Below are 22,652 nucleotides of genomic sequence, written 5' to 3'. Positions count from 1 at the left end.
AATGATCTGCAGTGTCTAAATGAGGAACCAGAATTGTGGTCACCAAAGTGGAATGACACCTCATTTGTGTGGAAATAATATAATGCTATACTCACAGAGAAAGGTCTGGAGAAAGGGGATTTTAAAGAAATGCCTTCTCAGTAGCACCAAAGAGAGAGGACTTTGTTGAGAATTTCAGAGCAAGACTAATTTATACATTCATGCTTTATGACTGAAACAGATAAAAGAAGAAGAAATCGGTTAAAAGTTTGGAGATTGAGTATGATTGAGAAAGTACTGTTTATTTGAAAGGAGAAATCTGGTGAGATGTGACTTTTTTAAGTAAGACTCATTTCAGCTAATGAATGAGAGAATTTTCAGTTAATGCAAGAGAGAAGCACAGAGTACCATGGAATTCTTGATCTGTATTTGGCGACTGGACCTGGATGGCTCTGGAGGGGAAAGCAAGGCAAGTGATCTTGCCTGGCCCTCCCTCATTTAAATCTAGCTCACTTGCATGTTACAGCATCACCTCCCTGACGTCCTGGTCTTCTTCGAGGACACAGGACAAACACCAGTAACAGCAGAGGCCTTTGAACACCAACTTTCCTAAGGGTTTGGAGCCTGCTTCTGCCACAGCCAGTCTGAGAAGGAAAAGCAGAGGCGGCTCATGAGCGTTCCAGAAGTGAAGGGAAAGCCGCACTGGCGCGCAGAAGGGCCCAGGAACTCAGCTCCACATTTCTCCAGGTTAAGGACGGCTGCTCCTCCCCTTAAATTCTAAATGTCTTTCCAAGGGTTACAACTCCATCAAAGACTTTTCAAGGCTGTATCTGAGGAGAGAAGGGATTTCCCCAGCTGTAGAAAAGGTGAAGATCAACAACCAGACGGAGCTCCAAGCCAAAGTAGTTTCTTGTGGCACAGGTATTGCTGAATAAGCCAGTAACAATGTTTGTAGATGAGTTCTCTGGCAGGAGAATATAATCCAGGTGTGTATGTACACTGTGGTGTTTTTCTTATTTATGTATTTGCTTTAATAGATGAATATCTACAATCTTGTGATCTATTTTCTGAGTAAGTAGTTGTGTTTAAGATCCCAAAGGATCACAACCACGAATAGCTGGTTATATAAACAGCATACACAACACAGATGGTTTGGGAGCAGCTAAGTCATATAGACAGAACACACATTGGACAGAGACCCAAAATCTAGAACAGGAATAGAGAAAGAAGCATGTTTCTCCTAGGCAGGGCTGCCTGGGACGGCGTGCCATGGGACTGGTCATCTTTGGGCAAGTTAGACTGCTAGCGTGAGAACAAGCTGGAAGACAGCGCCAAGTCAAGACGAGTGAGACGTATCTGGGTACCATTTGGACGAGACCCTAGAGCAACAGCGTAGGGGCACTTCCAACCCCCTTGGGTCCAGGTGTCAAATATGAGAGAAACTTTTGGGTTACCTGGCCAATAAGCTGAAGGAAGAAAAGTTTTCTTTGCTCCTTAGACTCTTCTCCAGAACAGGAATTTTGTCCGGAAGGAAAAGCAATTTCAACATCATTCAATATCCCCCCACAACCCCACTCCTGGCAGCAGGGCTGCACAGGCCAACCCAATGACCTGCAAAGCCCTCAAATCGACATCCCGTTTCTTTTTCCCCCACTCTCCCTGTGCTGGAGTTCTACATTCAGTTATTTGCTTCCTCAGGCTACAGTAGCAATATAGCAGGGACTAAGTAACGTTCCTCTACATCTGAGACCCAACTGGGCTCTGTTCTTTCCCCCAGAAGTCTTGAGGTACAGACTGGTTGGTGAGCCATAAACAGCACAGAGGGAAAAAGTGCAACTCTGAGATCAAAGTTCAAGGGAAACTAGGATGAGGGAGTCATAAAGGTAGAAATGGAAGGAAATTAGAGGAGGAAAGACTGAAATTTCCAGAGTCTAAACAGATAAACCAAGAGAGAAATAGCAGAGGGAAATAAATATAGCATACATGTGGTATTATATTATGGGGTCTTCGGAACTGTCTAATGAACCTTATGTTGTTACGTTAGCAATCATATGTACTAGTTGTTTCAGCAGTCTAGAATATAGTTTATTTGGACTAAGTAAGAGTTAAACTCATCACAACACAATAAGCAAGGTCTATGGTAATCTAGTGTTTGAGTATTTGATAGGACTCCCCCCCACCACACACACACACACACACACACAACTCCAGCTTATTTCTAGAATAAGAACTCACTATTTGACAAAAATTTCTGGGGAAAACTGGAAAATAATATGCCAGAAAATCAGGATATAATTACATCTCATACCCCATACCAAAATAAGGTAAAAATGGATACATATTTTGGACATAGAGGAGGATACCATAAACAAATTAGGAGAACAAGGGATAATTCATCTATCAGACCTTTGGAGAAGAGAGGAATTTATTACCAAAGAGGAACTAGAGAATATTATAAAAGTCAAAATTGACCACTTTGATTACATTAAATTAAAACGTTTTTGCACAAACAAAACCAACAGAAACAAGATTAAAAAGAAAGTACAAAGCTGGGAAAAAGTCTTTACAACCAATGTTTCTAGATAAAGATCTCATTGTTAAAATACATAAAGAACTGTGTCAAATTTGTAAGAATACAAGTCATTCCCCAAATGATAAAATGGTCAACAGATATGAACAGATAATTTTCAGATGAAGAAATTAAAGCCATATAGTTATATGAAAAAAATATTCTAAATCTCTATTAATTAGAGAAATGCAAATTAAACCAACTCTAAGATACCTTTCAGATTGGCTAAGATGACAGGAAAAGATAATGATAAATATTGGAGGGGATGTGAGAAAACTGGGACACTAATGTATTGTTGTGAACTGATCCAATCATTCTGGAGAACAATTTGGAACTATGCCCAGTGGGTTATATAACTGTGCATACACTCTCACCAGCAGGGCCAATATTGGGTCAGTATCTGGGATCATCTTGGGAAATCATAAAGGAAGGAAAAGGACCCACATGTGCAAAAAGTTTTATAGTTGCTCTTTTTGTGGTAGCAAAGAATTGGAAAAAGAGTGGATGCCCATCAATTGGGGAATGACTGAATGTAAGACTTTGGTATATTAAAATAATGGAATATTATTGTTCTTTAAAAAATGCCGAACAAGCTGATTACAGAAAAGCCTGGGAAGATTTACATGAACTGATGCTGAATGAAACAAGCACAACCAGGAATACATGGTACATAATAACAGCAAGAATGTGCAATGATCAGGTATGAAAGACTTAATTCTTCTCAATGGTTCAGTGAGCCAAAGCAATCCCAATGGACTTTTGATAGGAAATGCTATCAGCATCCAGAAAAAGAACTAAGAAGCCTAAATGTAAATAAATCAATACAATCTGTGTTCACTTTTTTTTTTTCTCACTCCCATGGTTTTTTCCTTTTGCTCTGATTTTTCTTTCCCAACATAATTTATAAAGCAGTGTGTATTAAAAAGAAATAAACTTAAAATAAAGACATTTTTAAGAGAGTTAACCTCATTGTATACCTTCACCTTTCTACTAACCCTTCCTGTTACATCTTCTCCATCAACAGAGGTTTTCCCTGTGATCTTAATGTATCACATACCAATCTCTAAGAACACCCCTTCTTTCATCTATCTTTCCCCCAACTTTGAGAAAGTCACAAAGTCTATTCAACAAAAAATTACAACAGAAGTTAATAAAAACAAAGAAACCTGAAATTTGGGGCAATGCTTAATGGATTTTAGTAAAATACCCTTGCATATTCTGGCTTGGGAGGCTTAGGTTGGGCTGGGAGTGTTGATGAGAGACAGTACATTAACGAATCACCCCTTTTCCTCTTCCATTCCTTTCATCTACTTGCATTTAAGAGGTAGCTAGCTCCTTCTATATAACACCGTGACCCTGACCACTATCTAACAGTAATGTATACACCGTCCAGCAAGGTCACTTACACCCTGGAACAGAAAAAGGAATAGCCATGTCCCAAGCTTTTTACAGCCACTTAGATCCATCGTTAGTTACCAACACTCAACAACTTCTCCCTTTGAGGTTTTCTCCCTCTATCCATGTCAGCCTGCAAGGTACTACCTCTTTCTATACATTCTAATTTCAGAATAGGGCAGAAAATGGAAGTTTATGTCTCTGGCCATCAGCCTTCTGCTCTAACAAATAGCTGTACTAATTAATTCCCAAAGCTTAATGTCACTATACTTCCAGATCATCTCCTCCACAGGCTGAAGGGGAAATACTTTGACTGTAGAACCTTCCCTAACCATAGCCCTCCACTGCCTGTTCTCCCCCATTAGAGTAAAAGCTCCTTGAGGTTATGAACTGTCTGCCTTTTTTCCCCTAAATTTTCATCCCCATAGCCTGGCATTTAGTAAGCACTAAATTTTTTTTATCTCTTTATTCAAAAGAAGTTCAAGACTCTTCTCAAGACCAACATAAAACAGTCCCTCAGAGAAGTATCCTCTTACTTGTGTTAAAGCAGTTCTCAGAGGCCCAGAAACCAAGGAAAAAGCGGCTTGAAGGCATTATTGCTAATCAGCTTGTTTAAATATGGCTGTCAGGTTTTAAAAATACAGTTGGGAACAGTAGAAATCAAAGAACTATTTGGAGATTATGGGAAAATTACATCATATTTATGTTGCAAATGATAGAACTGTGGAGTCCATGTTTTTCAACCTGAGTTAGAGATGAATCACAGGACAGACTCTGAAACAAGAAGCATCAGAAATCACTGCAGTTATGGTTTCTCCTTTCTTAAAAGAGCACCATGACATCAAGGAGGTGATACCTGCAATTGAAGTGGATTTAAGTGGGGGAGGGCTGTGCCAGATCAACAGCCACACTTTCTCCTCCAGAGCCATCCAGGCCCGGTGGCCAGATACAGGTTAAGGACCACTGGTGATGGCCTGGATGCAGGAGGAAGCTTGGCCTTTTTGGTAAGGTCACAGGCTGACTGAACCAACCCCCAGCCAGTGAAGAAGGCTAGATAAGAAATAAAGCTGACAATGACCTCTTACTTACACAGCTGCTCATCAGCAGCAGATGAGAAGGCAGAAGACACAATCACCAACTGAAGAGACTTTGGAGAGAATCTCCCCCTCCTTAAAAAGAAATATGGAGAAAAATCCAGAGAAGAGCCTCAAGTTTCTCCCCGCTCCAACTGTTAAAAACTGATCTTCCAGAGGGACAGAACTGATCCATCACTTCTTTATTCAATCAAATCCAGTAACTCCATTCACTTCCAGGATCAAATAAAAACTCTTGTCTGGCTTTCACAGCACTTCACAAGCTGCCTCCTCCTCCCTTTCCAGCTTCTTTCTTCTCCTTCTCTGCCATCCAGTGACCCTGGGCTCCTTGCTGCCCTCTCAAACAAGATATTTCCTCTTGGGACTCCCAGATTTTTCACTGACTCACCTGATACTCTCTAACAGTTTACCCTGTTCACTTTCTTTCAACTTTCAGTGAAAATCTCTGAAGTCTTTCCTGATTGCTTTTAATGTTAGTGCCTTTCTTGTGTTGATCATTTCCAAATAATGTGTGTGTGTGTGTGTGTGTATGTGTATATCTTGTTTATACAGTTATTTTCATGTTGTCTTTCCCGTTAGTTGTGAGTTCCTTAAGAGGAGGGGCCTTTTTGATCTTTTTTGGTATCTTCCGTGCCTAGCATTGTACCTGGTATATCGTGGTTAATATATTTTTATTGATTGGTTGACAAAGAACTGGAAATAAAATAGATGTCCACTGATGGGGAAACAGCTAAACAAATTATGCTCTATGACTGTAACAGAACATTATCATTCCATAAGAAATAATCAATGGAGAAGCATTAGATCTACATAAACTTATATAGAAATAAACAAGGAAACACCATATACAATGACTACAACAATGGAGAAAAAAACAACAAAATGCGGCAAAATTATAAAGAACAAACATATCTAAAAAGAAGAGATATAACAAGACCCTCCTACTACATCCTTCTGCAGAGATGGGAGACCCTGATTCATATTTTAGACTTTTTCAAAGTACTGAGTTGTAAATATTTTTTCTTTTTCTTTAAAAATATCATTTTTTTTGTCTTTAAAAATATCATTAATTATATGACATGGCACTCTGGGAGGAGGGGAAGTATATATTTAGGGAAGCTATGGAGATGCTTAAAAAAAATTCAACAATAAAAAACTATTATTAAAAAAAAAAAACAGAAAAGTATGCTGATTTTAAATAAGGCCTCATTGTTTCAAGGCAATATTTTTATTAACTCATTTTCTAAGTATAGCAAAGTCTTTACTGGGTATCTATTCCAAACCAACTCTTCCTGGTGCTTTTTTCTTTCTTTTAAAGTTTAACAGCCATTCACAAGTTCAATTCCCCTGTAGTTAGCATGTAGTTAGCATGTAGTAGCTTCCCTAAATATATACTTCCCCTCCTCCCAGAGTGCCATGTCATATAATTAATGATATTTTTAAAGACAAAAAAAATTAATGATATTTTTAAAGAAAAAGAAAAAATATTTACAACTCAGTACTTTGAAAAAGTCTAAAATATGAATCAGGGTCTCCCATCTCTGCAGAAGGATGTAGTAGGAGGGTCTTGTTATATCTCTTCTTTTTAGATATGTTTGTTCTTTATAATTTTGCCGCATTTTGTTGTTGTTTTTTTCTCCATTGTTGTAGTCATTGTATATGGTGTTTCCTTGTTTATTTCTATATAAGTTTATGTAGATCTAATGCTTCTCCATTGATTATTTCTTATGGAATGATGATGTTCTGTTATCTTTTGCCCACTATTTCCAACCCAATCTGGTTTATATCTTCTTAGGCTCTATTCCCAGGGAATCACTATATTTATTAGTGCTGGATTTAGTGGCAAGTCATTTTAGCACACTGTTCTTGAGCCATTAGCCTAAGCCTCCCAAATAACAAGAATTTATATGCATATTTTGCCATGTCCAGTCTCTTCTCTCACCAACCTACCTATACCATTTTATAAATTTTATAAATGTATTATTTTTTTCAATTATATATAAAAACAACTTTTAACATTCATCTTCTTTCTGGTAAATTTTAATTTCCAAATTCTCTTCTCTTTCTCCTCCTCCAAGCAGTTTGATATAGATTATACAGGCACCCTCATGCAAAACCTATGTCCATATTAATTATGTTGAAAAAGGAAACACAGACCAAAAAAACAAACAAAAAATCAAGAAAAATAAAGTTTAAAAAGTATCCTTCAATCTGCAATCAGACTCCATCTGTTCTTTCTCTGGAGATGGACAGCATTTTTTTCACCATAAATCCTTTGGAACCGTCTTGGATCATCACCTTGCTGAGAATAGCTAAGTCATTCATGTTGATCATCACTGTTACCAGTTACTGTATACCTGTTTCTCCTGGTTCTGATCACTATACTTTGTACCAGTTAATTAAGTTCTTCCAGGGTTTTTTCTGAAAGCACCCTCTTTTTCTTATTCCACAATCATATTCCACCATAACAATATACCACAACTTGTTTGACCATTCTTCAATTGATGAGCATCCCCTTCAATTTATCACCACAAAAATAGCTATTCTCTGTCCCCCCAACATAGATTTTTTTTTCTTTTTAAAAAAATTTCTTGGGATACAGACCTAATAGGGCTACTGCTAAGTCAAAGGGTATGCAGTTTTATAAACCTTTGTAACACCTCCCCACCACTCGAATTTGGCCAATTCGACCAATCCTGCTTTTTAAGGTGTTCTCCTTAGTAGATTTTTGTGGCTCTTTTTTTTTAACCACTTGGCCTAGTCTGTTTTTTAAGGCCTTATTTCAGTATTTTTTTGGCGCCTTCTTTAACAGACTATTGACTCTTTTCGTGATTTTCTTGCATCACCATTTCTTTTTCCAATATTTCCTCTCAATTTAAAAATTTTTTTAAAAATACTTCCAGGAATTTCTCAGGCCTGAGACCAATTCACATTTTTCTTTGAGGTTTTGATGTAGCAGTTTTGAACATTGTCTTCTGAGTATGTTTTGATCCTCTGTGTAACTACAGTAGTTTTTTACAGCCAAGTTCTTTTTTGTTCTTTGATCTTTTTCCAGCCTATTTCTTAACTTTTAACTTTATGTTAAAGTTGGGCTCTACTCCGAGAGTGGAGAGGGCACTGTCCCAAACTTCAGGTTTTTCATGTTGCTGTTTTCAAAGCTAGTTCGAGGCAGAGGGATGGGACAGGTCTGTAATTTTTCAGTTTTTCCAAGGTAGTATGATCTGAGAAGTACGCTTACTGCTCTCCTGGCCTGTGCACCATAAGCACTCTTCTGCCCTGAAAGGGCAGGGTTTCCTGTGTTCACAAGATGTTGATGCTCCTCATCACCCTGGGGTTGTCACCAAGAACCACATATGGACAATGAAACAGAGTCCAGCCCCCAGTGTCTACAAAGACCCCGTTCTGATCAGCTGTCCAACCCTCTTATCAACCAGCAGAGAGCTCCAGAAACCTCCACGGCCAGCTCGGTCTGCCCCAAGGCCCACTAATGGTTTGTGAGCCACTGGTCTGTGCTCCAATGTTACCCTGAGGAGATAGATCTCTCTTGCCCACATTCTCAGTTGTCTTAGGTCAAAACCCGGATTTACCTCATCCTTTTGTTGGCTCTGCTGCTCCAAAATCTGCTTTGGGGTATTTAAAAAAAAAAACTGTTTAGGGGGATTCAGCAAGAACTCTGATGATCCCCCTCCTTTCACTGCCCCACCTTCCCTGCCCTGTGCCCTCCTGCTTGGCAAACAAAACAGAAGCCACCTCCTGTGAGCTTTCTTCCCAATTCCCCACTACCAAACCTTGTTCTCACCTCTTTTGTTCTACTCTCTGGTAAAAAGGTATCATCCACTTCTACTTCTGCCCAAAAAGGACTTATTAAAACATACTTCATATGCTTTATGATATCTTTAAGATTAATCCTGTTAATCACATAACTATAAACCTCAAGCAAATTCCAAAACAACCAAAATAGTAATAAATAAAATTCAACCTAATACCATAGCTCAACCCCCACAGCCATACACAACTTCTGGACCTTCTTCTGGACAAAGCCAAATCCAACTCACACCTTGCTCCTATCTACTTCCATTTCCTTCTGAAGATTTCCCCTCTAATCCTTCCTTCTCAATCTTTAATTTCTCTTTACCCAGTAGCTCTGTATATGATGCTTACAAACAAACCTAGATTTCCTTGCAATGAAGAAAGTCTTCATCTTTTCAGTTATCATCCTTCATATACTCTTCTTTTCACAGTCAAACGCCTAGAAAAATACCTTATCATTTTCCACTTTCTTCTCAATGCCCTGAAGTTTGGCTGCCAATCAACTCAACTAGAACAGCTTTTTCCAAGGTTATCACTGTTTATAACTCCAATATTTTTTCTTACTTCTCCTCTGCCTCAATTTCCTGAAAGGTTTTGATATTCTTCTCCTGAATAGTCTGTCTTGAGTTTTTGTGACCGTCCTCCTACATGTTTGATATTCCTTTTCAAAATACTTTGCTCTTTCTTCATCCAAGTATCTATCACCTCTTCTGTGTAAATATCCCAAGCCTTTATCCCAGACCCTCCTTTCTCTCTTTTTTCCTCTATACCATCTTTCTTTTGATGATATCTCAGCTCCCATATTCAATTGATCTCCCTATATAAAAAATTCACAGTTATATATTTGCAGCCTTTATCTCTCTTTTAAATTCCAGGCTGTCTTTAATTGGATGTGCTTTAGCATCTCTGTAATGTTCTTCTCTAAATTATAATGTTCTCTGGGAGTAGGTTTCTTGGGGGGCTTCTGGAGGCAGGTAGCCTTCCTTTCAGTTCAAAGTGATACTCACCTCAAATGCAGCCAAGTGTTAAAGTCCAAATCCTTTATTGTCTCTTCCAAAATCTTATCTCCTTCACTTGGGGCTCCGCTAGTTTTCTGAAGGCCTTCTCTCTCCTTGGTTCCAAGCACTTTTGCAGCTAGTTCTTTGTCTCTCCCAGCTTCTGCCTCTAGCTCCCTCTGAATCTAAAGCCTCCAGCCAGTCCTCTGACGTGTGAATGTCCTCGACTGAATCCTGGCTCTGAATCTCCCAAAGTCCCCAGCCAGCACAAAGGTGGAAGTTGGAATAAATCTGACTCCACCTCTGAGAGAGTGGGCTTGTGGGCGCTCCTCCTTATATATGCTCTCTTAAAGGTGTGAACTATAAGTACTAAGTACATAAGCCTCATCTCTATCAATTCCAGTGACTTAGCACCTTGTAAGAATCCTAACACATCTCAAACTTATTATGTCCCTAACATACATGTTTTCCTTCTTGAACATACCCCTCTTCCAAACTTGTTTATTTCTGTACAATGTACAATCAACTTTTCTCAGTCACCCTTATTCAAACTCTTCAGGTCTTAATGATTGTATTTTTAGTGTTTTTTATATTCATAGCCATCCCCATATTTATACGCAGATCATTATAAACCTAGAGTAGGTCCCCATCACCTCCCAATTTCTCAATTCCCTTCCCTCCAAACCATCCTCAACACAAAATGCCAAATTGTTCATCCTAAAACACATCTGACCACATAAATTTCCTTCTCAAGAAACTTTAGGAAATCCCCATATATCAAGTGCCAATAGGATAAAATACCATCTTCTCATCTTGGATTTGGAGATGATGGATGTGAAATATTGGAATTTAAATTTATTCATTATTGAAATCTGGCCACTATGGTGACAGGGCTCTCCTCCTTAGCTTCTCCCCTGAAACCAGGACTCTGGAAGGCCTCTAAGAAAGCTAGCCCAGGCCCCAGACAAGGAAACTAGATTGTGAAGGAGATAATAAAGGATTTGGACTTTTACACCTGGCTATTCGCCTGGAGATTACTGAACTGAAATGAAGGCTAGTCCAGAGACCTCCAGAAAACCAATCGAGAACATTACACTCTCCAAAATCATTTCACATTATCTACTCTGTCTCTGTCTCTCTTCCCCTCCCTCCCTCCCTGTACCACTCTGTCTCCCCACACTATCTTGTAGTCAAACTAGCCACATTCCACATCCCACTTACAAGCCTTTGCCCAAGCTGCTTCCCAAATACTCCTTTCTTCTACCTCTTGTAATCACTAGCTCTTTTTATGGTTTATCTCAGGGGCTCCCTCTTATTCAGATGCTTTCTTGATTCTCCTTATGTTTAGTACTCTTTCCTACAATGCATTGCTTTGTACTTATTTACTATAATAATAGTAGTACTAAAAAATTAGCTAACATAATTTTAATCCTGCCACCACTTAATCTTGACATCCTCATGTTAATGTCCCTCCCTTCCTCTTTACCCCAATGATCAAGAAAGTCTGAATTAAATTCAATTTCTATATAACTAAACTTTTTTTCACTTACAAAACAAAACAAAACAAATAGCAAGTTCACCAAATTCTCCCTCACTTTATTTGCCTCTTTCTACTTAGCCAAGTATCACATGGCCAGCCTAGAAAAACCATATAATCTACTTTCTCATTTCAATTGCTTTACTATCTGAAAGGAGTTCTTAACTGATTTCATGGAATGTTAGAACTTAAAAGGGTCACAGAAATCATATAATCCAAACCCCTCATTGTATAGATGAGAAAAATGAATCCCAGTGAGATGTTTGGTTAACTTGTTAGTGACAGGGCCAAGTCTAAAACCCAGATTTCCTGACTCTGGTTTAAATATTATTTCAATATAAGTACAGTCTCATGTGCAATTGTGCCAATTAAAATAAGCATATCTATTTTCTAATTTTCAATCATTCTATTCTATATAAAAAGGAAAGCTAATTCATTTAAAATCAGGTTACCATAAACATTTTCAAATAAATCAGTTGATTTAGCAGCTTAATTTGTTTTTTCCTTGATAAAAGCAAGAGAAACTGGGATGAGCTTTCCTGCTTTGTCAATTCCCAAACAATTCTCTAGTTAAACAAGTTCATCTAAAGAAGTAAACATTCTTCCTAAGCCCAGAGATTTAATGAAAGATAATGCTGTAGAGAGATGACAGCTTAATGTCCACAGACTAGCCAATTTTAATTCTTCACCGATTAAACACTGAAGATTATAGGCAAGAAAATAATCTGGAAATTGGGTAGCCATTTGTAGGTGTGGGTATACTAATAGATAATCTAGAGAATTATAATTCTACTCTGATAATTATGAAGTTTAATATCAAATCTTATTTATTTCAGTTTTTATATGAAAGTCATATAGGATGGACAGGCATGGATAGAGTCACTCTCCATCATCAAACATAATACTTATATCAATAAAATAATAGTCATATACATTTTGAATTAAACTCTAACCTAAGTTTAACATTTAAAATCATTGTAAAATATATGTGCATACACACGTATAATTTTTAAAATCTATCCTGCTGTTAATTTAAATTATTAGCAATGAAATATTTATGTTAGCTTTTTAGCTTGGATTCATGAATGAAATATCTCAAAAATTATAAGATTGTAGGACCTGGGGTGGCTAGGGAGGTAAGGGGAATGATTTAAGGTCATCTAGAGCACTGGCAAAAGGAATGGGAGGGAGACAAGGGAAGAAACATTTGTTAAGGATCTACTGCATGCCAGGCATTTTGTCAAACACTTTATAAATATTATTTTATTTGAGATGGTAGTTTTGGAGAAACTTGGAAGATTTATATAAACTGATGCAGAGCGAAATTAATAGAGCCAGAAAAAAAAAATTACATGATAACAACAGGATCCTAAGGCAAATAACTTTGAATGACTTAAGAATTCAGTCAGTGATCATCCACAGCTCCAGGGATGGGGTTGGTGACTTGGTTGTCTTTTCTTCTCAAAGAGGACCAAAATGACATCACTACCTTAGATTTAAACCACAGGGAATTGAGAAAGTATTCTACTTATCTCCGGACAGAGGAATGGGAGTTCAAGATGGAGAATCAAACATACATTCTGAACTTGGCAAATTTATGGATTTTTTTTTTTGTTTGACTATTTGTTACGATGATTGCATGTCTCTTTTTTGTATGGGGTGTTTGTGGATTAAAAGAGACTACAGATAGCAATAGAGTAACCAAATAAAGGAGAAAATAAAGATGGTCACTGAAGCATTTTTTAATTGCAGAAAAGACTGAAGATCAGAAAACAAAACAAAACAAAACAAAACAAAACACCACAGGCAAGTAGGACAGCTTTTGAAAATAAAATAAATTTATTACTTTTTTAAAAAAAGAGGTCCATAATACAGATTTGTGTCTTCACAATTACTTTTCCCAATTCTGCTGTGTACATGGAAATTTTGTGAGGTTTTGTTTGTTTTCATTCAATCTAGAATTATTTTTTAGGGCAAAAAATGAAATGAAATATTCAAAGATTTGCTAGATAAGTTTGAGGTTTTTTTTTTTTGTTTTTTTAAAATCTTTCATATAAAGAAATACTCATCCTATTTGGTGTCAATTAAGTTCAGTAGATATTGATGATAGATTAAATACATATAGCTCATTTAGTCCAAACTGCTCATTATACAGGTGAAGAAACAGATTCAATGACTTTTCCAAGATCACAAAATGAGTAAGTTATGGAGCCAGGATGTAAAGCCAGGTCATCTGATTTCAGCTCAAGTGCTTTCCCCACACCTCTTTTCTCCCCAATATCTATGATTCTTAAAAGCATAAACTGTGTTGAATGCTGCCTATCTACTGTGAGCTATCCCCAGTACTGAAACAGTATCTGGGCACGGTATCTTAGGGGGAAAAAATAACGTAAATATACAAGTGCCAAAGAAGAATAGCATAGCACTAGGAGAACTGAATTTTTCAGGATCCCACTTAAGCTTCCTGAACTTTCTGTATCACTTTCAATCAACAATTAAAAGCTAAACCTTATTGTACAAAATAGCAAACTTCTAAATGGCTTCCTTCTAAACTCAGGATTTCCATCATTCAGAGCATCTTAAAGTCTGATTACTTAACATACACTCAATACAGATGCCATCTGTTCACAGAAGCAGAAAATGTCATGTTGAAACACAGAGACTCACACCCCTAATAATACTTAAGAACAAGGATTTACAAAGACAACCAAGTTCTACATTTATTTCTCTATATGTGAGATTAGCTTTGGCCTTCAAGAGAAGACAGACACAACCAAGAGTATTAGCTAGTATACTTGTACCGTTTAACTGAAATGAGAGCGACAAAGAGGGGAAAGGGTAAAGGAAAGGAGAATAAAGGGGAAGAGGGGGAAGAAAGGAGGGAAAGGAAGGGAGGAAGGGGAAGAAGGAGAAAAGGAGGGAGAAGAGGAAGGGAGGAAGGGGAAGAAGGAGAAAAGGAGGGAAGAAGAGGAAGGGAAGAAAAGATGGGAGGGAGGGAAGGAGAATGAGAGAGAGTGAAGGGGGAAGAAGGGAAATTAGGAGGGAGAGAGGAAGAGGGGGAAAGAGGGAAGGAGAAAGAAAGGAGGGAGGAAAGGAAGAGAAGGGGACGGAGATAGAGGATGGGAGGAAAGGATGAAAGAGGGAGATGGGGAGGAAGGAAGGGGAGAGAAAAAGAGAGAGAGAGAGGGAGGGAACGGGAAGAAAGGGAGAGAGAATGTGAGATAGAGACAGATGAGAGAGGGGAAAAGAGAGAAAGGGGACAGGAGGAAGAGAGGGGGCATATCGTAAGCGGGGGACAATTCTAATAAGGTCCTTTGAAAAAGACAAGAAGTGTATACTTGAATCCTTTGAGGAGAAGTCGAAAAGCAAATTATTTGATTCAACTAATGATCTAACTCCTTAAGTTAGCAGAACTGCTGGAATTATTTCCTCGAATTTTTCTTAATGACTTCACCTCTCCCAGAAGAAAGAGAAAAACAGACTGGTCCACATGAGTCCTATGGTGTGGACAGGGCAGCTAAACCAAGTGAGTTCGGACCGTAATTAAGCCCGGGTCTAACTGTGAGCCTGATCAGGTAACTTACACTTAGACGCCCTAGGGAATTAGAGTAAGGTTTGGAGGTTGAGAAGGGCTCCTTTCCCCCGCCCCAAGAACCAGACTTCAGGAAGATTTGCAACCCCCTGCCCCCGTTTCTTAGAGGCTTCTCTTCTGCTTTCACTGTCAATAAGGGCACACACGGTGTACAAGCGCGTGTGTATGTTCGTGTGTGTGTGTGTGCACCTCGCCCGAGTGAATCATCCGCGCTCATTCCAGGCAGCCGATGATTCATTCACGCGTCTTTCTGAGAGCGGCCACACGTTCCGTACGTACTATACGGGCGCACACGCAGATTTCTTAATATTTAAATTAAGCTTTGAAGGTGCACACACCTCCGGAGAGACTCGAATAGAGGGGGCAGAAGGTGCGGGGAGGGTACCGGGCACGTTTCGGCTCCCGCACAAGCGCTTAGAAAACACACACACACACACATACCCACACAAACATAGACGCACGCATCATCACCATCTTCCTCCTCCTCCTGTTCCCCTCCTTCTCTTGTTCCCCTCCCCCTCCCCAGCCAACCGCTAATGCACGTGGGGATGCGCCAGGGAGAGGCGCCGGAGGGCACACAGGTGGGTCCCCAGGTCCTCAGCCCCAAGCGATTCGCCTGCTACCTCCCCGTACCCCTCCCCCACAACTTGCGAAAGGAAAAAAAAATGCCTTCGCTACGCGCCTCTAGCCCGCCTGCCCGCTCTCCCTCCCCCTCTGCCTGCCTTCCTCCCTCCCTCCTGTGACATCTTATATAATAATCCGAGCTAATCAAAACGGAAGCGAACCGCGCTGCCATGGCACATTAGCCCGAGATAATTACCCTGGGAACAGATGCTCTGGACACGGGCCCGCGGCTCCCTAACTAGCCGCCGGGGCGCGTTGCTAGAACAATCCTGAACGGGGGAAGCGGCCAAAAGCGGAGCTTGTTACCCAACACTGTGAATGTGCGGCTGTTCCCGGTCCCTCATCAGGAAGCTGCGAGCGTCACCAACTGCGTCAGCTTCTTCAAACACATCGCCTGGGCTCCCTCCGGTCACAACTACGGGCAGCGGCCGCGGGCGGCCGAGGCGGAACGGCGATCTTCCCGGAGGAGAAAGTTAGTGGCCGCCAGCAGCCGGCACAGCTGCACTTTGCAGCCCCTCCGCTGCCGCCCTCCCGGCCCCGCAGCCCGCTGCGGCCCCCGGCTTGTGGGGCAACTTGTGACATATGACGACGGGCGGATCGGAAGCCTGTTCCCCCCACCCCCTGCCCGGCGCGGCCCGGCCCAGCCCTGCCCAGCCTTGCCCGGTAGCCCCGCGGCCACAGCCCTAGGCGACCCCTCCAGACAGCCCCCCCAGTGCAGACCCCCAAGCAGAGGGAAAAAAAAACTACGCAAGAAACTTCCCGGCCCGCCCCAGTTAGCGAAGGAGGCTCCCGCACCTCGCTTCTGCCTTACCTTGCTCTCCAAAGGCCATGATCTCTGTGTGTATGTGTGTAGATGTGTGTAGATGTGTGTGTGTGCCTGCGTGTGTGGATGTGTGTGCGCGCGCGCGCGCGTGGGGAGGCGGTAGGTAACTGAACAGTGGCTCGGAGGAGTTTTGCGGGAGGAGGAAGAGGAGGACTGGGGTGTGTTAGCGGCAGGGGAAGGAGGGAGAACTCCGAACGGCTGGAGCGCGCAAGAGCGGAGCCCGAGGCGCCCGGGGCGAGCGAGGGAGCGCGGAGGGGGCGGAGGAGTTTCCGTGGGTTTGTTTACGCACCGCTGCCCGCCCGGCTCGGGGCACAGCCCGTACTCCCTGATTGGCCACAAACTGGGGCACTGCCTCTTGCTGCCCGCGTGGCCTGAGAGCAAGCGCGCAGCTCCCTGGGCTCCCTGCTGGGCACCGCTGGCTTTCCGCTGCTTAGCGCGGCCTCGAGGAGGCGGAGAACTAGGATCCGTGCGGACCGGGGTGGGGAGGGAGCGCTAGAGGAGCGGGGAAAGAGCCGGGCCGGACAGTGATGACCTTTAAGGTCCCTGCCACTTCGGGCATTATACGTGTCTATGGTTCTCCCACCTGTAATTGCCCGACCTTGTCCGAGGCCGGCCGAAAGCTTTCTGAAGGCCATAGACCTCGGTCAGGTTTGAAGGCGAGGCACCTGAAATCACCAATTCTCTGCTTGAGGAACCTTCCACTCATTAGTCCCTTCCCACTCTAAAATGCTTAGAGGTCATTGAGTTCAGACCTTTCATTTGGAGAGAAACTTGGGCCCAGGCAGGTCAAATGAACCACTCTCCTAAGTTGCAGAACTAGAATTAGAATTTCCCCTCCACTCATAAAATGTAATTTGAGAGGAGTGAGTTACTCCACATATACATACTTTTAGGCTCTGGAATGAAGTTGTCTATAAGACAGCTCACTATGGCAGATCGTCAAACCAGCTCTAGGGATTCCTCCACTCTGAGCACGCTCTTTCCTTATCTCTTTACCTTTCTCTACCTTTTCTTTCACTTTCTTTTTTAAAATCTTTTTTGTCAATCCTTTTACTTTTTAAAATTTTTGCCTGCCAATCCTTTTCTTTTACATCCCTTTTCATCTCTTTCTCCCTCCGAACTCCACCCACTTCAATTTCTGTTCCTTTCTTTTTCTCCTGAATTCCCCTCTCTTCTTTAGCTTTCCAGGTGCAGCTGTACTTTCTCCCTCACTTTCCCCTATTACCTGTGCTCTCCTTTTCTCTGCAAGCTCGAAAGGAAACCTTACCCATTCAAGGAAGGCAGTTCTCATTACAAAGAATACAGTTTGTGATGGTGTAGTTTGGGACTCAACACAACTTCCATTTGGGAAGGAAATTGTCCAAGAAATTATCAGCAGTGAAAGTCGTTTTTCCATTGTTCCTTTTCTATAGAAGACTCTAAAACTTGCCTCCCTTTTTTTTCTAAAGGACTAATTCATTGGTCCTGTTCCTCATTATTCTAACTCCTTTCCACCTTCTATCCCCCCATTACTATTTTACCTAAGACCTCTACCTACCACAGGCCTTTACATAGACTTTCAGTAAAAGTCCTCATTTCTTTCCTAAATTGGCTCCAAACTCTCTCCAGAAACCAATCTATTTTTTTTAGCCCAGTTCTTTCCCGAGTTCCAGAAAGCCCTCTTCAAACTGGATGTCATACTAACAAATCAAATTCAACATAACCAAAACTGAAAGATATCCAAAATACCTTTGCCCCTAAACCTATTGCTTTTGATTTTTATCAGATTGACAAGATATTTCTATGAGTGGCAATCTTGACCTCTTATCCAATCTTTCATATTGAAATGTTGGTTTTTGACTGTTTTCCTTTTCCCTCCTAACCAATTAGTTCATTAGTGCCTATTTTTTCTATTCTACTACAAGCATTTATTACACCTGTCTGAACTGTTGCAATCATTTCTTAATGGGTCCTCTCTCCCCCCCCCCTCTCTGTGGCTCTCTGATATCATTCTTCACACTACCAGAGTTTTCTTCTTTCTGCATTTATCTGGCTTAATGCCTTGTGGTATTAAAGATCCCAATATCTTTGCCAATGTCCTTGATCTTTAAACTTTTACTTTTCTCCATCTACTCATAGATCCAAACTGGACTAGTTTTTGTTCCTCAAAGATACTCAACATTTATCATCCCTGTGCCTTTGTTCCTGATGTTCCTTAACAGAAGCTCTCTGTCCCTGCTCCACATGAAAGTGCCTGTTGATTCCCTACACATCCTTTCCTTCAGGAAGTTGGCCCTGACCCCTTCAGTTAATAATGACTTTTCTGCCACTGAACTTCACTTGGCACTTTCCCTGTACCTGCCATCCTTGATTTGTATCATTTGATACTATAGTTATTTGAATAAATATATGTCAACTTTCTCTGCTAGACTTATCCAACAAGTATTTGTTAATTTGTGGTAGACACATGGCATACAAAGATAAAATAATCAAAGTTCACATGTTTTTCCCGTTTTGGGGCCTCAGTGGATAGAAAGTCCTGAAAATTCCTGAAGTCAGGAATACAGGAGTTCAAATCTGGCCTCAGATGCTCACTAACTGTGACCCTGAGCAAGAACTCTCCCAAGTTCTGTTTGCCTTAATCCTCTGGAAAAGGAAATGGGAAACCATTCTTACATCTTTGCCAAAAAAAAAAACTACACAGACAATATGATCCATGGGGTTTTATGAAGGCAGAAAATATCTAATTCTTATATGTCCTCCAGAAAATGAAAAGCTAGTCTGGATGAGGGGTTCTTAACTTGAAGACTGTGAATGTATTTTAAAAATATTTTACTAACTGAATGTCATTTCCTCTGTATATTTTTTAAATGAATTTAAAAACAATAGTCTGAGAAGGGATCCCTAGCATCATCAGAATGCCAGATGCGTATATGACACACACAAAATAACAATTCCTGTTTTAGATTATCTTTTATGTCCCCCTTTAAACTCTAAAATTTTGTAAGGGGAAAGAGAGAGATGGAGGGAAAGGAGAAAAGGATAGATTTGAAGGAGAGAAGTGAAGACAGGATACAGAGAGTAAAGTGATCATGTCAGTAATCAAGAAGAGAAAAGAAAGAAATGAATCACAACTAAAAGGGCCAGAGTATAGAACAATAAATAAAATGGAAGGGAAAAGTGGGAATTGAAGAGCCAATGATCAAAGAAAGAAAAAATAGGGAATAGGAAAAAAAGGTAATAATTTCATGATAAAGATGATCAGAGGAGGGTAGGAAAGTTACCAAGACACAGAAAGACCACCCATAAAGCAGCTATCTAATTTTAGAACAGAAAACTGTGGACTTAATATGAGAATTAATAATAAAAATATACACAGTTTTTCCCCAAATAAATCTATGTTATCTGAATATTTTTTCCTACCTCCAATTGTTTTGGTGAACATAAAAGGCAAATTACAAATTATCTTAATGTGGCAGAGATATCATTGATAGTAACTGATATGTTTCCATTTTACTATAGATATTCAAGCTCAGGGAGTATGTTTTTGAATGCCACATACAGGTTTTTCATTGACAGGTTTGTCCTAGTTTTCCCAATTCTGAAAGATTTACTGCCACATCCTGAAGATGTAGAAAAATTCCCTTCCATTAAATTAAGCTCAATTTTGTAAGATGATTGGTTGTCTTTGTACTATCCATCTATACTGCTAAAAGACACTACTCAAAGATATACGTATAAAAAATAGTAGTGTTAGGGAGCATCACTGTGTCCTGATTCTGTATTTCCCAGTTTATTCTCAGGAGATTGACTATAATGAGAAACTAAAGATTTGTTGGCCACAGTTCTGACTTTGACATTATTCTTAAGTCTTTATTGGATGCCATTAAAGTCCTGTAATTGACCTATATTCTTTTTGTTGATTGGGTCTCTAAGATGCCATGCACTTAGCAATTTAAAAATTTTGTATCTTAGATAAGAGCATGGAAAATGGCAATATGGAATAGAAATGTCCCTCCCAATTTACGTAGTAAAGACCATAGCAAAACATTTTGTATTAGCAAAAACTAAACAACAAAATCCTGGTGACAAAATGGATACTCATGGTTTGCAGAATGGCTGAGCAAATATTGGTATATTCATGAAATAGAATATTATTTTGCCTTAAGAAAAAACATTATGAATTCAGAGAAATCTGACAAGAATGTAAACTGACTGATTGCAATGGTACATGTTTGTAAACCCTCCTATTGGAAAGGCTGGGGCCAATGGATTGTTTGAACTTGGGAGTCTTGAGATGCAGTAAGCCTAAAGTTAATTAGATGTCTACACTAAGTCTGGAATCAATATGGTGAGCTTCTATGAACAGGGGATGGGGATGCCAGTCTCCCTAAGGAGGAGTGAACCAGCCAAGGTCAAAAATGGTTCTGGTCAAAATTCTAATGCCCATCAGCAGTAACATTGGATTAATGAGTCATAGTTGTACTTCCAACTTGTGAAAGAAAGAAAAAGAAGGAAGGGAGGGAGAGAAAGAAAGAAAATGTTTGTAAGAAAATGTTATAACCAAGAGAATTATATACACAATGATCAGAATAATACAGAAGCAAACAAAACTAGAAGTATCAGATCAGACAGATCATTATAATGACTAGTTTTGATTCTAGTATATACAATAAAGAGTTGGGTGAACAACAGATGTAAATTGAGGCATATTATGTCAGATATGGTCAACAGGTTTGGTTTGCTTAATTTTATTTTGCTGGTATATAAAGGAATCTGTAGGGATGAAGAATTGGAAAATTACAGCTACATTTTTAAAAAGCATCATTATAACATTTCTAAAAGGACAAAGGCAAAGAATAAACTTAATTTTTATCTCAGAGCACTTTTTTATTATGATCATGAAATAACCTAATTTACCTTCCTCCTTTTAATTTATCTACAGCACTTATATTGTTGTTTGTTCTTTGTTCTTGAAGAGGATCATAACATCAGGAAGGTGAGTCCATGACATACAAGTGAATTGGATTTAAGTGAAGACAGGCTGTGCAAAGTCACCAGCCTCACTTTTCCCTCCAGAGCCTTCTGGGTCCAGCGGACAGATGTAGATCAGGACACCTGGAAATGCCTTGGATGCAATGAGAGACTGGTCTTTTTAAACTAAGGTCTGACTGAAGTTATACCTACTCAGTGATTAAGTGATTGAGGCAAAGAATCTCCTCTTTGCCTAGTCCAAAAAACAAAAAATCCTGAAGCTCTTCCCCTCCCAGATTTATTATTTATTTTACAGAATTTATAACTATTAGCCTAAAGTCCATTGTCAGTTACTTCTTGAATTCAGTTTTGTCTTCTTTGATTTCCAACTTGCTTCTTAATTCATGTTTTATACTTTCCTGTTTTCTTCACTTGCCACAACCTTTCCTTTCCTTGAAAGATAACTCTTCCCCCAAAGATAATCTTTATTTCAACAGAAGTCAGCAATTCAAAGGATTTTGTTTATGTAGTTGTTGGTGGGGGTTTTTCTTATGGGGGAGTCTTTGTTTTCCTTTAATGCCTGAGTTTGTGGTATTGTTGTTGTTATTCTTGTATTTAAATCTCTGGCATACCTTAATCTCATGCTTCACAATTATCAAGTATATTTTATATGGCATTATAGAATTCAAAGCTTCTGTAGTCTCTAGACTACCATGTATTACTGATTTTTAAAACTATAATTCCCAATCTTTGTCGAATCAGTGCTCACATTTTGTTATAGATCTTTTTTTTCCTTCTAAAACTGGATAACTGTCTTATAGATTCTTTGGGGTTTTTCTTTCCTGCTTGAATGTTGAATTTTGTTGTGTTGTGATCACTGTTATATAATGCTTCACTCGTGGAAACTTCCTGTACCAGTTCCTGTTCACTGCTCAGAAATAAGCCCAGTATATTTCCTTTCTGTAGGTTATATAACTTTATTCTGGGAAGCATGATTTGTTCTGTTCATTTAAACATGTCTCCATATCTTTTTCCACCTCAACTTTATTTGGAATAATGTAAACCTCCTCCTACCCTACAACTCCTTTTATTATTACTTGGCCAAATTTGTCACCTTTCCCAGTTAACATTTCTAGTGAAATATCATTGTGTTAACCAATAATCAGGACCTGTATTGTTCTCTGTATTGGGTTCAGCAAACTATGTTATGTAGGCTCTGGTTTCCTAACTCCTATAATGTATTATTACATTCAACTTTTTATTTTTATTTTTTAAGCATGG

The 22,652-nt window shown here is 39.7% G+C and overlaps 1 protein-coding gene across 5 annotated transcripts in view; it reads right to left on the bottom strand.

The window, feature by feature from the left end:
* PCGF5 (polycomb group ring finger 5) overlaps positions 1-16,818 on the bottom strand; it is a 151,220-nt gene extending 134,402 nt beyond the window's left edge. For 4 of the 5 annotated variants that reach the window (XM_051981627.1, XM_051981626.1, XM_051981628.1 and 1 more), the window contains exon 1: positions 16,407-16,816. The gene's annotated coding sequence lies outside the window, so the exon portion shown is untranslated. Of the gene's footprint in view, positions 1-16,406 lie in introns of all 5 variants that reach the window. The other variant, XM_051981630.1, reaches the window with a different exon arrangement.
* Between the last annotated feature and the right edge of the window lie 5,834 nt (positions 16,819-22,652).

Source organism: Antechinus flavipes, chromosome 2 (genome assembly GCF_016432865.1).
Source record: "Antechinus flavipes isolate AdamAnt ecotype Samford, QLD, Australia chromosome 2, AdamAnt_v2, whole genome shotgun sequence".
NCBI lineage: Eukaryota > Metazoa > Chordata > Mammalia > Dasyuromorphia > Dasyuridae > Antechinus > Antechinus flavipes.
This window is presented reverse-complemented; position numbering and strand designations above follow the sequence as displayed.